The following is a 13,910-nucleotide window of genomic DNA, read 5'->3' as shown; positions in this document are numbered from 1 at the left end:
TCCATATACTCATTTAAGGGCTAGCTTCAACCTGGCCTTCTCCTGAGCTGTTCCAACACCTCTGAAACATCAGCAGCTAGAACAGAGTACCCATGTCTAAGCAGGAATGCTCCTCTACCACATATATTAACACATTAAAATAAAAGCCATCTTGTTCCTGAAGGGGAAAAGGGAGGCGTGCAGGTCACTGCCATAAACACGTGTCTGACAAAGTAGCACATGATGATGGAAACACCTCCAGGCAGCCAGACTGCATGGGTGGCCCAGGCAGGGAGATGGTTGGACTCTGCAGTTGGACTCCATGATCTTAAAGGTCTTTTCCAACCTAAATTATTCTGTGGTGCCAATATTCTAACAAGTGGCTCCCACAAAAACATTTCCCTTCAGCAGGTGATAAATTTAAGATTCAGGGGGGTGACATCCACAGAAAGAAGTGAGAGGCTCTGGAATCTGCCTCTTTATTTAATAATGTGAAGGTAACAATACGCTTTTAACTACAGAAGGGGATATCACTGCTTGGCAAGAAAACATAAAGATGCACTTGGCCAGAAATGCACTGGGTCACGCAGAGCAGTGTTTGACCAGTGCAGTTCATGCAGGGGGAGAGGAGGGAGCTGAATGCCTTGCACAGGCATCCCGCAGCATCCTGCTTCAGGAAGGGCTACTGAAAATACCTAACACTGAGTAAAGTCTTATTACAACCCTGAGAAAAAGCCAATGCTAATAAGGTGCAAGGCAAGGTAAAGTGGGATGGCAAGGTTTTCACAACTCCTCTCTCACACCTGGTAGCAGAAATATAACGGGATCCCAAAAAGACAGCTTCTAAAGGAGCATTTAGCTATTTCATTATATCTATAGTAGTTCCTTGTACAAACAAGCTTCACCTAGAGTCTCTGCTGGGACTGACACTAGATCTTTAGGTCCTTCAAGTCAGTCTCTATAAGTGGATCCTGCTCTTTGCATCGTCTGTCAATGCAATCATGAGAGATTCCCAGCCCTCCATTTCATAGGTTTTCCATTTACACATAGGAAATGGCACCTTTTACTTCTATCCTGTTTCTGAGCCATATTAATAACTTCAACTGCTTTATGTATTACCAGTTTCAACACTATTCTGCTTTTCAAATCATAACTGTTTTCATGTACGCAAAAGAATTTCAAACCACAGGAAATTCTGGGGATGAAGTACGAATATACACTTAGAAAGAGCTATCAGGAAGCAGAATCAAACCTACAGTTGGAAAAATATGAAAAAAATGTCACTGTTTTCATACTGCACTTTTAATTTCATCATTCTTTAAACACATAAATGAACAAGATTAATAGTTCAGCCAGTAAAGGAATTTTTGTTTAGCCTCTGAAATCCCTGAATAATTCAGAAGTTCTGACACTAGATAGCCTGTGTCACACTGACAGGTCCACCCTGGGTAAAACACTGAAGAGAGATCATAGTGACTGACCCATTCTCTCAGAGCCCTCTCGCATTATAGCTTATGAACAACAGAACTCTGCAAATCAGAAGCTCACAGAAACAGAGAACACAGCTCATGTTCACCTGTTTTCTGTGTCAGCAACATGATGAGAAAAGGCAAACCAGGAGCATTTTGCTTATTCCTTATAAACATGGCACTAGAACTACGCCACCTGACCTGCAGCCCAAGGAAATTCACTTCTTTGACTTCCCTGGGCTTTAATTGCAGGGTATGTGAAATGTTTAAGAAGTTCAGAAGACATTCATAATACAAAAAACACTTTAAAAGAAAACAGTGATTACCAAACGGAAAATGAGCCTGAGAAATATATAAATAGGAAGGAGCTATCATAGAGGTTAAGACGTCTACCACCACTCAGAAGAGTGGCCAGAGGGTCAAAGGGAACAAATAGAGCTGAAGACCATGAGGCATACTCAGGTTGAGATTTTGAGGAGCAATAGGGTCCTTCAGTGGGACATCACTTACCCAACGTTAAACAGAGGAGCCATCTCTGACTAAGCTGGTTGTCTAGACTCCTTTGTAGTTAATGGAGATTACGAACATCTGGAAAAGAGGTAAAGTAAATTAGTTTTGGAGGTCCTTCAACAGAATCTTCAAAGGCTGCCCAACTCACTGCCATAAGGATGACTTGATCCAATATTTTGGGCTTTGAGATTCCACAGACTGAGGAATAAGAACAGAGCGCTCATCTCATCTTATGAACATTATAGCCAGCAGGACTCTTTCCTGACCTCCACAGGAGCACAACAGTACGAGTTTTAAGTCTTTATCTGGAGCATATATCAAAGGCTCAAAAAGGTAAAAGGGAGGATCAAATGGGTCCTTAAACCTAATCAGCTGCTTCTAGGCAGGCAGTTATTTTACTCAGGACATCTGTATTTAGTAACTGTAACAGCCTTCTGAGGCCAATAAGAAGACTGAAAGCCACTTTTTACAAATCCTTTCTTAGAAAGCAAGTCCTCTGTAAAGCAGAAAGTGAGTATTCCCCTATTTAGACAAAAGAAGGATTTAAATATCAAGCCTATCCATTGTAGCAGCTGGAGCAGGCAATGAGAAGTATGAGCGACTTTGTTACACAAATCTTTTCTATGTTAATAAATATTTAGGTCACACCAGCAGGTTCTACAGTACACTTCAATAGGACCAGAAAGAAAAGAAAAGGAAGTGATCCCCCAGAAAAGGAGGAACCCTTTGATTCAGACCTTCAGAGTGCCTTTACAGTGAAGTTCTGCATACAAACCCTTGTGGGCAAAGCAGTATTTCGAACTACCAAGAGGTCTCTTTCACAGAACACAGGCTATACATCTGCCAGACAGCCACTCTTAGCCAGACTACACCCTTTCCTAGCGTGACTATGAATTCCCATGTTACGGAGACCCTACCCTTCCTAGGCATTTCCACTTGCTACTTATATATGCTTTAATAGCTCAGCATCTTTCCTGCAACTAAACAAAAAATAACTCCCTGCGATGACTGACATACAAGCCACATACATTGACAGGCCTTTACATGTAGGTTAACATAGAGAGATGTGGAGGATACTCTGTTATACGACGGATATGAACAGTCAAATCACACAGTCTGTGTTTGTCCATAATGCCTCCCTTTTATCGCTGCGAGACCACCCTCCCCCTTGGATGTCCAGTGAGATAGACGAGTCATAAAGATGATGATACAGTAGCAGCTCAAGCTGTTCTGTTATGTTTCTCTTTTCTAGAGAAAGAAAACCATGTTCCAGTCACTTCACTGCTTTCATCAGGAGTAAGTAGGCGAATGACCCAATCCTGCAGCTGAGAAGAAAATTTATGTTTCAGAAAACACACCCCAAATTGTCAGAAATGCTCTATGGATACCCTGCTCTAATAAGCCTGATTCTCTTCCATTAAGTTAATTATTTTCCTTCCACAAAAAAGCAGGCAAGTGTCCCTTGAGTTCCCAAAGGCAATCCTTTGAGAACAATGGACATTTGAGAGGCTTCTGTGCTCATGGGATATATAATAAAGATGGCAAAACTTCCCAGAAAGCCTAAAAAATTCTTAACAGTGATCGAAAGTCAGTAAAATCATACTGTCTTATAGCTATTATGTTATCCTGATAGATAACATGTGAAAGTATCAACTATTGAACATCTGCGCTCAAAAGGCATAACCTGCAACTACAGTTCATATATTACACAACTCTATGCAATACCAGAAAGAATTCATATGCTGTCCTTTCTTGCTGCTTTCCCTGCAGGAGTCTCTTTGCTTCTATGTCTAATTCTGCTTTTGCCCTGTGGATATGATAGAAGAAATGCCAAGCACAAATTTCAGTGTATAAACATACTATGTGGCACGGTAAAAGAATCTCGTAACAGCCCAGTTTGGAAGTATTGACCAAAAATTGGCTCAGCAATAACTAAGAGCTGGGATTTTTGTCCTTCCATTAAAGCAATGAGAGCAAACCATGGCTTTAGGCTTAACCAGTTGCCTCAAGCTCAGTGTCACTCTAGTATATACATATATACATATATATGTATCACACTTGCTATACTTTATGCCCTCACACCCAGTGATCTCAACAGATTTTTTCACTTTAATTTCTCTTGTGGAAATGAACGCTTGCCCACTGCATCCTTACTTTTGCTTCTCTGTGCCTATCATTGACCCAGAACTTGCATGTTGGAAAAACCAAGTTCAATGTCTGAAATGAAAATAAAATCTCCCTTCAAATGGCACAAAGTTGCTTAAAAATGTTAATCTGCCTTATTTTTATGATGTGTTTAAATGTTCCCATATGGGTACAACAGGGCAAACCACGTCCTTCCATTTAAATACCCTGTTTACTTTAAAATCTGAAACTAGCTACAAATTTAAACCCTTTTTGTTTTTGTCCACCTGGAAAAAATTATCAAATTCTTAAGTGTGCATTGTAATAGGAGCAAACACTGAAGAGTGTGAATTCTTAGGTTTCAATATCTATTTTTAAATTGTTTTTCATGTAAGCTTTTAATTTAGATTTAATAAGATTCTAATTGCATTTTTTAAAAAATACCAGTTGATTATTGAAGACATATTTCTGTAGGATTAACTTACACAGCTTAGGGTTTTTTTAAATATTGTTTTAAATAATAATTTGATATTTTATGATTTATGCTACCAAATCTAAATATAGTTAGTGTAAAATAATTACAGAATGGTTGCAAGAAATAAGCTTATTGAGGATTATCCATTTTATAAGAGACACACATCTCCTATGTAATTAATCAATGTCAGTAAGTGTCTTCAGAAATCTGTTGGTAATTCATGTATTATGAGTGTTTACTAATATTTTAACATATTGAGTAATTAAAGCCAATTGAAAGTTTTGCCATTTGCCGTACAGCTCAGAAACAGGAAGAAAATATAGAAGTATGCTAAATGAAACGAGCTGTGCAGCTTTGTTCTCAGGTCTGCTCCAGCTGCTTTTTGCCACTTCAGCAGTGCAAAAAAGCTAGAGACCCAGCAGTCTTGCTCTCCTGATGGTTCTTCATCAGGGGAAATACTAGGTAATTTAAAGCAGGAATAGTTGCTGTATGCCACCTTCCCTTCTTCAGCTAGAGGGTGTAGTATCGATACGATATTCCTCCTTTGCTACCAGAAATACTCTTTGGGCTCACAGGTAGCCAGGATTAATTTCTAATAGTTTTACAGCAGCCTAAAGATCTATAAAGTAATTTTTGCCTTGCTAATCTGGCACTACCTGCTCTAGCAGATCTCAGCTCTTAAGCACAGGAAGGTCTTATTTAACTGTAGTCTTAGGCAAACTGTAGGCTTTAGACTTGGATTGAAAAAGCATTAAAGTCACCTGGAATCCATCCCTCGCCCTTGCTGGGACCCGCACAGGCCCTTGGCGTGTTGCATGCTCCATGGAAACACTGCTCTCCTGGCAGGCAAAAATCTCCTGGAATAGTTATTACAAGGGATGTTATAGGAAGGACTGCACTGGCAGAGAGGTTACTGAGATAAACTATTTCTTCTTTTGCACTTATGTATTTTTACTTTTTCATAAATAGCACTTTTCATTCCACTCTATTATCATGATATACACCCCAATGCACTCCCCAAACATTATGTAGAGCATTCTTTTTAGGAGTTTTAAGACAGAAAATGCTTCCCTGCCTTGTTTTGCTCTGTTCAGGTAAAAGTCCCGTGGTTTGATTTTTACTGTAACCTTGATGTATAAAACCTAAGCTAAATCAGCCATCCAACAGCACAGCTGCACTGGAAGAACCCATAAAGGTAACATCTGCCTTGACAGTGTGCCTCCTGTGAGTAAAACTGCCCCTAAAAAAACAAGCATTGCAGAACAACGGCAGAATGACTTCTCCATGTAGATTACTCTTCCCATAAGTGCTTTTAAATACTTTACAAGCACCTTCTGTACCACCTTCCTTTAGTATTAGCTCATAAGAGAAAGTAATCTTTGGTGTCTTCATTTGACTTAGTACCGTTCTGCGTCAAAAATTAGACCCTACAAAACTGCTGTATGTGACAAATAAGCCAAGCACACATCTCTCTGCATACCAGCAGGAACCTCCATAGAGCCAGAAGACTTCTGGTGATCCACATTATCACAGGCTTGGTAACTGCTTGAGACTGCACTGATCATGGAGCTGTGTTTCTCTGCCATCAATCACTCTTCAAGTAATTAAAAGCAGTATGCAAGTCAGAACACAACAAAGAATAAAAGCCTGAAAATCCTGATTTTGATGCTTGATCAAAGCCCTTGCTCCTTGTGCAATGTGGTGGTGCTACCCTGCCGGGCTGCTGAAGGCAGCTATCATCTCATGCAAACATGCCACCAGCCCAGGCTGCACCAGCCCAGCACAGGTCAGTAATGACAACAATCACAAATCAAAGGTTTATCTGAATCTGAAATATGATTCACATCATTGTTTCCTAGGCTTTTGAAAATTAGTCAAGACTAAGCTAATCTGCCTGCTCTGTCTTTCTATTCACTAAAAAGAAAAACGTCCGATGGGGAGAAGATTAATGTGAATATGGGGTCTCTGCTCAATGGAGCAAGGGGCTGAGCGACAAAGGGCATGTGAAAGACTGAAGTACTCCATCTCTTTTGTTTTCCCCTCAGTTTTTGCTGGGCAGATGTGTCCTCAGGTGTTCCAGCCCCTGAAGGCTACCAGCAGAGTCTATGAGAATGACACCGTACCTGCAGGAGAGGAAGGCAGGGTCAGAGACCACTTAAGCAAACTAAGCACATGCAACCCACAGAGCAGGCCAGATACATCAGAGGGTGCTGAGAGAGCTGGCTGACATCGCTGGAAAAGAGCCATCATCTTTGAAAGGTCACTGAAGTCAGGGGAGGTTCCTGATGACTGAAAAAAAAGTAAACACCACACTCATCTTCAGAAAGGGCAGGCAGGATGACTCAGGTTTGTCAGCCTCACCTCAGCCCCTGGGCAGATTACGGAGCAAATCCTCCGGGAAGCTAGAAGCCATTTCTGACCACAAGAAAGGCAAGAAGGTGACGGGAATCTAGCAAGGGCAAATCATGCCTGACCAATCTGACTGCTTTCTATGATGAGACGGCCAGCCTCATGGACAAGGGAAGAGCAAAAGGTGTTGCACATCTTGACCTCTCCAAGGCTGATGCTGTTTAGTCTTTACTAATGACTGGACACACTCAAGCCTCTTCATGGGTGATACCAAAAGAGGAAGATGAATCAATATGCAGGAGCACAGGCTACTGTTCAGAGGGACCTGGGGCAGGCTGGAGAAACGGGCTGACGGGAACCCCATGAGGGCTAAAGCAAATACAAAGTCCTGCCTCTGTGAGGGAGTATCTCCATGCAGCAATAAAGGCTGGGGCTCAACCATCTGGAAAACAACTTGGCAGAAAAGGACCAGGGCATCCTGACGGAAAATCTGCTGAATCTAAGTCAGCACTACGCCCTTGCAGCAAAGGCCAACTGAACTGTATTAGCGCTTCAACTTGCATGTCAAACAAAGGGTTTCCTTGCCTCTGTTTGGCCCTTTTGAAACTGCACCTGCTTTAGGCTGCTCAGTACCACAAAGCCACGGACGTGCTGGAGTGAGCCCAGTGGAGGGCCACCAAAAAGGGCAGGAGGCCAATGCACAGGGTGCATGACAAGAGGCTGCATGAACTGGATTTGTTCAGTCTTCAGAAGACAAGGCTTGGGGGGGGACCTTATGGCTGCTTGTAACTATCTTATGAGGTGGACTATGGGAGACAGAGGGAGCCTCTTCTCAGAGGTACACAGGCATGAAACAAGATGCAAGAGAAGCAAGTTCAATCACAGCTGGATCAGAAATTCTGATTGCATAAAAGGAAAAAAAACTCTTTACCACGAGGGTGATCAAACACTGAAACAGGTTTCCCAGGAGATTTTCAAAACCAGGCTGGACAGGTCCTTGAGCAACTGGCCCATCTTTGAGCTGGGAACTGGACTAGGTGAGTTTCAGAGTTTGATTCTAACCTGCACAGTTTTGTCATTCTGTTTAAGGAAAAGACAGGCCCAGACGTATTTGCTCCCTGGGGGTGCCCATTTCTTTCCATTTTATATATATATATAAAAATATATATGGGCATGAGGCTAACTAGCTTAGACATAGACAATCCATTCATAGATGGTGGTTAATTTACAAAAGAGGAATACCACTTTTAGAACAGAAAATTCAGTAAAATAGGCACGTAAGCATGGTATTGCACATGAAACGCTAGTAGAGCATTAGCATTTAGTAAAATACATACTGCTGGATATTGTTATCCTTGAAAAAGTTCCTGTTTTATTAGAAGTAGATGCTTTAACTCTTAGTTTCTTTCCTATCTCCTATATTTCACTCAAGATATGAGAATTCAATGGTGGCATGGGCTTACCAAAAGCAGAAATATACTTGAAAAATAAAATAGATAATTATATATATTATATGTATATATACAATCCACAATATACAGGAACATATATTCTTAGTTCTGCGTTTAAAACAATTTGAGTAAAAATAATTTTCTATGCAGTTCTAAGTGTCATCTTTAAAAACCAGGAATTCCATCACTAACATGACTGGATCCCAAGTTAAATATGAAAGGATCATATTAGATACAGGACATTCTAAGTAAGAAAATCCTAATTCTGAGGTTTTCTTTCCACCCTTTCCACCCCACGGTCTGATTTTACTGATTTTTAGGTCTGTTGTACATCAATATCCATTTCCCCAATGAATCCTTCAGTGAGGCTGACTGACCGGGACACTTCTCTGGGAGAGATTCAGTCTGTGTGGTATGTGCAGACTATTAAGGTTTGTATTTTAGTTTAGTTGGTAAATTGCACTTTTTTTCCTAATTAAAATATATATTCAGGTTTGATTTGGGGAAGGAAGCAGAACTGATTTATACCAACACTACAGTTCAGACTTTGACAGCTATATTGCCTTCTAGTGGTGTCCATCCCCTTCTATTGACCCTAGAGAACTTCTTGAAGGATTTTGCTCATTATATAGGTGTTTCAACGAGGTGCTTAAAGCAAGGTAGCGTAAACCAAGCCCTACAGGGTTACATGGCAGTGTATTGTGATTTTCTGTGTTACAGAATTGTGAGATGGTGCCATTTTATTGTATTTGCTTTGTTGTTATTCTTAAAAGGGACATCAGGGAGGATGTTGGGAAGCGCTCTAGACATATTTGATGGCCTTATTCCTGCTTGATAGGTGAATATTCCGAAGAGCTTCTTTTGCCTGTGACACTTTTGTCTGAGGTATGACACATTTCTTATATGTTTTCTGGGTACATAATCTGGGCAAAAATTTTCCAGGCTCATCCACACAGAGGATATTACAATTAGTTCATTTCTGAGCAGCAAATGGCAGAAAGTATGGCATGTAATTATCACAATACCTGATTTCTAAAATAACCACATCTCAAAATTGAGAAACTGAGTCCTTACTTTTAAAAGCATGTTTACTTGTTCATCAAATGAGTTCAGTTTTGGATAAGAATGACCTGTGTGTATGTCTGTACTACATTTTCAGTAAATGCTAATACTTACATGGGAACTGGAACACTTCTGAGACTTTCAAAAGATGTGTTATATTTTGTGTTGAATATCCAATTTGGACCATTTCCCAGACCACTAAACACCTTCTAGACTTGGGTAGCATTTTCTCCATGATGTGTCCCTGCTATTCCAGACACTAGCTAGAATATGGGATAGAATATGGGGCTGAAGTATCAATAAAACCACAAAACATTTGCAAGGTACTTACAGCACACACGACCCCCCACCCCGCCCCCAATTAAGTATCCTAAACACAACTTAAGAAATAACTTCTTACAGTGTTTCCAGGGCAGTTTTGCATCTTGTCCTGCTATTTTTATCTGTTAGGACAGTTTTGAATTAATAGTATTGTACAAGTGAAGTTTTGTTAGTTCAGAAGAAACTGCAGGTACACACGCAAGGAGCCGAGGTGAAATTTGTACCATAGTTCTGTATTTTTCAAACAAACTCAGTCTACCTAGATCACAGACCTTCAGCTGGTGCAAATCAGCACAGCACTACTGCAATCATCTTATCAGCAGCTGGGACTCTGGCATGGATAAAGCCTTTCTTGTTGAATTAATAGTACTACTTCTTGTCAGCATCTCCTTCCCAGTTGTTCTCAAAAGCACTGATTATAGCTGCTTAAATATTTTGTGACTAGAGAACCAGATTAATAATGACAGGCCACACAGTAACCATATTTCTTTCATCATTTGTGTCTTCTTTTTGTTGTAAGGAACAGGTACACCCAGTTCCTACTCCCATATTTCATCAATGTCATTTAGAGTAACAAAAAAAGGCAACTTTTAATCCTCCTGAGAAGCCTGAAAATCAAAATTATGCAGGTTGGAAAACAGGAAAAGACTTCTAGCCAGATTGCTTTGTAAATACTGGAACTGACTTCCCGCAGAAATTACAGCCTCTTTGGTGGACATCCTTAATAACGGGAAAGATAAATTCATCAGAAGCAACAGAGCTACACTGCATCCTACCTCTAGGCAGGATAATAGACTAGGTGGTGTCTTAGATCCTTCACTGTAAGGGCCCTTTCTGAGGCAAGGCTTTACTCGTTGGCCGGGTGCCGGGCTGCAGAGTGATTGTTCCTTGAAATGCAGCGAGGAAGCAACGAGCACGAAATCTGGCTCCCTGAGCTCACCTGCAAGTCAGTTCTGTGCTCACCTGGCTGCAATGAGGGGCTGCCCAGAGCCTCCCACAGCTTAAGGGTCTGGGAAGCAGGGACCTCCTCAGGTGAGCACGGAGGAGGCAAACAGCTCGGTGGAGCGTAACCCGGCTGCAAAGGTGCTTTGCTGTATGCAGGCATATTTTGGGGCAGAATTTGGGTGGATAAGTTATTGTATATAACCACTACTTGTGTATGCATTGGGGGATCTCACTTGGGGTCTGTGCCTTCATATGCCACTCTTCTTATTTTTCTGATTCAGTAATGCTACCAATTGCCATTTAATGCATGTGAATACTATATCTCCTTCCTACATGCTGTGTTAAAATACTTGCTTCTTTTACATCTCTTCCTGACATAGCAGTATCACATTTAGTCCTTATTTGTTGTTGGTTGTTATGCAAACCTGTGATCACTAATTTACAGCATCCCTCCTAAAATTTCTAAATAGCATAAATTTATTAATTCAAGCTTTCTGTCCTGGTTGCAGCTAGGATAGAGTTAATTTTCTTCTTAGTAGCTGGTGCAGTGCTGTGTTTTGGATTTAGTGTGAGAATAACCTTGATAACACACTGATGTTTTCAGCTGTTGCTAAGGAATGTTTATGCTAAGTCAAGGACTTTTCAGTTTCTCAGGCCCTGCCAGCCAGAGGGCTGGAGGGGCACTAGAAATTGGGAGGGGACACAGCTGGGACAGCTGAGCTGAACTAGCCAAAGGGATGTCCCATAGCATACCACAGAACAACATGCTCAGTATATAAATTGGGGGGAGTTGGCTGTGCCTGGCTGATCGCTGCTCAGGGACTGGCTGGGCATCAGCCAGTGGGTTGTGAGCAATTGTATTGCGCATCACTTGGGGTTTTTTTTGTTTTATTCCTCTCTCCTTTTCATTAGAATTATTATTATTAATATTAAAATTACTATATTTTCTTTTATTTTAATTACTAAATTGTTCTTATCTCAACCCACAAGTTTTACCTTTTCCCTGATTCTCCTCCCTATCCTGCGGGGGGGGTGGGGGGGGTAGGGGAGCAGTGAGTAAGCAGCTGCGTGGTACTGAGTCACCAGCTCGGGTTAAAACATGACACTTTGAATCTGTCCAAAATGTTGTTCTGGTTTAACCAGAACGGAAGACTCGTTACAAAGCACCAAATTATTGGATGCGAGACAGATTCTGCAAATCAGAATTTGCAGTTAACTGTGTATGTAGTCACAGATATTCTACAAGAGTGAATGACTCGGCCTCCCTCTGGGGTGGGAGGGGGGGATTATATGCAGGAATCTCTACACAATTCTGGGTACTTCAAGACCAGAAAGAGAGCAACAGAATGATAGGTATGTGAAAAAAAGCCATGAAAATGACCGAAGAGCTGGAGGGGTTGATTTATGAGGAGAGATTAAAGGAATTATGTTTAATTGTCTACACAATATCCAGCAGCTGTATGTCAACCACGTCAAGGATCTGAAGAGTGTAAACAACAAGGAAGGGAATAAATAACCAGGCTGGCACAAGAAGGTGTAACTGAAAATACAGAAAATTAATATACTAGGATAAATTCTTAACAATGAGCTTTGTTAACTAAGAGATTAGTATCTGAAGAAAATCTGCAGGAGTCTTATTGTTCCTAGTAACTTCAAGAGCAAACTGGACAAATCACTGAAAAAAACATTAGGTATCTGTCTAGGGCTGGCTGGCAAGAGCTTGCCAGCTATTATTGCTTGATAAATACCTCCTAGATATTTATAAATCAAAATGCAAAAGACAAGTTATGACTCTTTCAATTGAATTAGCCATTTATGTCACTTAACCTCACTTGTCTAAAATGTTACAGCAAGCAATATACTACCCTTATGCACACTTTATACTCATAAACACTTCCTGAAGATATTTTCTGTCAGATTTTTCAAATTCATAACACTGCACATTTAAAACAACAGCAAAAAAATATCCACCAAAAATATTCCTAAACATTTGTTTAGGAAGCAAAGTTGGAGTTACTAACAGAAAACCACTGTCTTCTGCTATGTCATTCTCATGTCTCTACATAATGAAGGTATAAATCACTGCAGCTGTAATTCAGAATGCAGGGATTCCCACTTCACTCTGCAGCTTCAGAAAATATTTCATACTTCTCCTTTGCTGCTCAGCCTTCCTGTTATAACAAGAAAAGTTTGTTCCTTGTCAAAAAGCTGGAATTCCAATTTATTTTCAAAAAAGGAACTTGATATTCCCACTACTCTTGCACAAAGCCATATTGTTATTTACTAATTCCCTCTTAGTCTTGCTTCTGTGTTTTAGAGATGGATTAGAAGGTGCAAAAGATAAAAATGTACTCAAGGTGGACTCCAGGGAAAAGTCCCCTTAGAAAACATACTCTGTGCATATATCTGTTTTGGAAATAATTAGACTCAAGCTCAGCCATATAAAGGGCATAGAATCATAGAATAATTTGGGTTGAAAGAGGCCTTTAGTGGTCATCTAGTCCAACCCCCCTGCAATGGAGAAGGCGCATTTTCAACCAAATCAGGTTGCTCGGAGCCCAGTCCAACCTGACCTTAAATGCTTCCAGGGATGTGACACCTACCACCGCTCTGGGCAACCTGTTCCAGTGTTTCACCACCCTCATAAAAAATTTCTTCGTTGTATATAGTCTAAATCTACCTTCTTTTAGTTTAAAACCATTATCCCTTGTCCAATTGCTACAGGCTCTGCTAAAAAGTTCATCCCCATCTTTCTTGTAAGTCCCATTTAAATATTGAAAGGCCACTATAGGGTCTTCCCCGGAGCCTTCTCTTCTCCAGGCTGAATAATCCCAGCCCCCTCAGCCTTTCCTGACAGGAGAGGCGTTTCACCCTGAAATAGTTAAAGCTGAAAGTCATTTGGTAAATAGTAGAACTGGCAACTAGTGCTTCAGCATTAGTACGTAAGAGACTGACTAAGAAGGACGCTGCCTGCACGTGTAGATACAGAACGAATAGTAAGTTGTAAGCAAGAATTGTGTTGTCTACAAAATGTACTGCCCCGGAAGAGAACTAGTACAATCTGGCTCTGCGGTTGCTGATGTGGACTACTCCGCATTTTTGTGCCACAGGGAATAGTACATCTTGAAGAAGACTGGGAGCCTTGCTCCCAGAGACCCCTGCACCAGAGGGAGGAGATTTATGCTAATGAATTCCTGGAACTAATTGTAATAACCCCAATATGCA

At 40.8% G+C, this 13,910-nt stretch overlaps 1 long non-coding RNA gene across 2 annotated transcripts in view; it reads right to left on the bottom strand.

Annotated features, from left to right (window-relative positions):
- LOC130151005 (uncharacterized) overlaps window positions 1–13,910 on the bottom strand; it is a 141,176-nt gene that overhangs the window by 82,784 nt on the left and 44,482 nt on the right. For both annotated transcript variants that reach the window (XR_008822458.1, XR_008822459.1), the window contains exon 4: window positions 1,959–2,036. This is a non-coding gene — a long non-coding RNA (uncharacterized LOC130151005). The remainder of the gene's footprint in view (window positions 1–1,958; window positions 2,037–13,910) is intronic.

Source organism: Falco biarmicus, chromosome 6 (genome assembly GCF_023638135.1).
Source record: "Falco biarmicus isolate bFalBia1 chromosome 6, bFalBia1.pri, whole genome shotgun sequence".
Lineage (NCBI taxonomy): Eukaryota > Metazoa > Chordata > Aves > Falconiformes > Falconidae > Falco > Falco biarmicus.
This window is presented reverse-complemented; position numbering and strand designations above follow the sequence as displayed.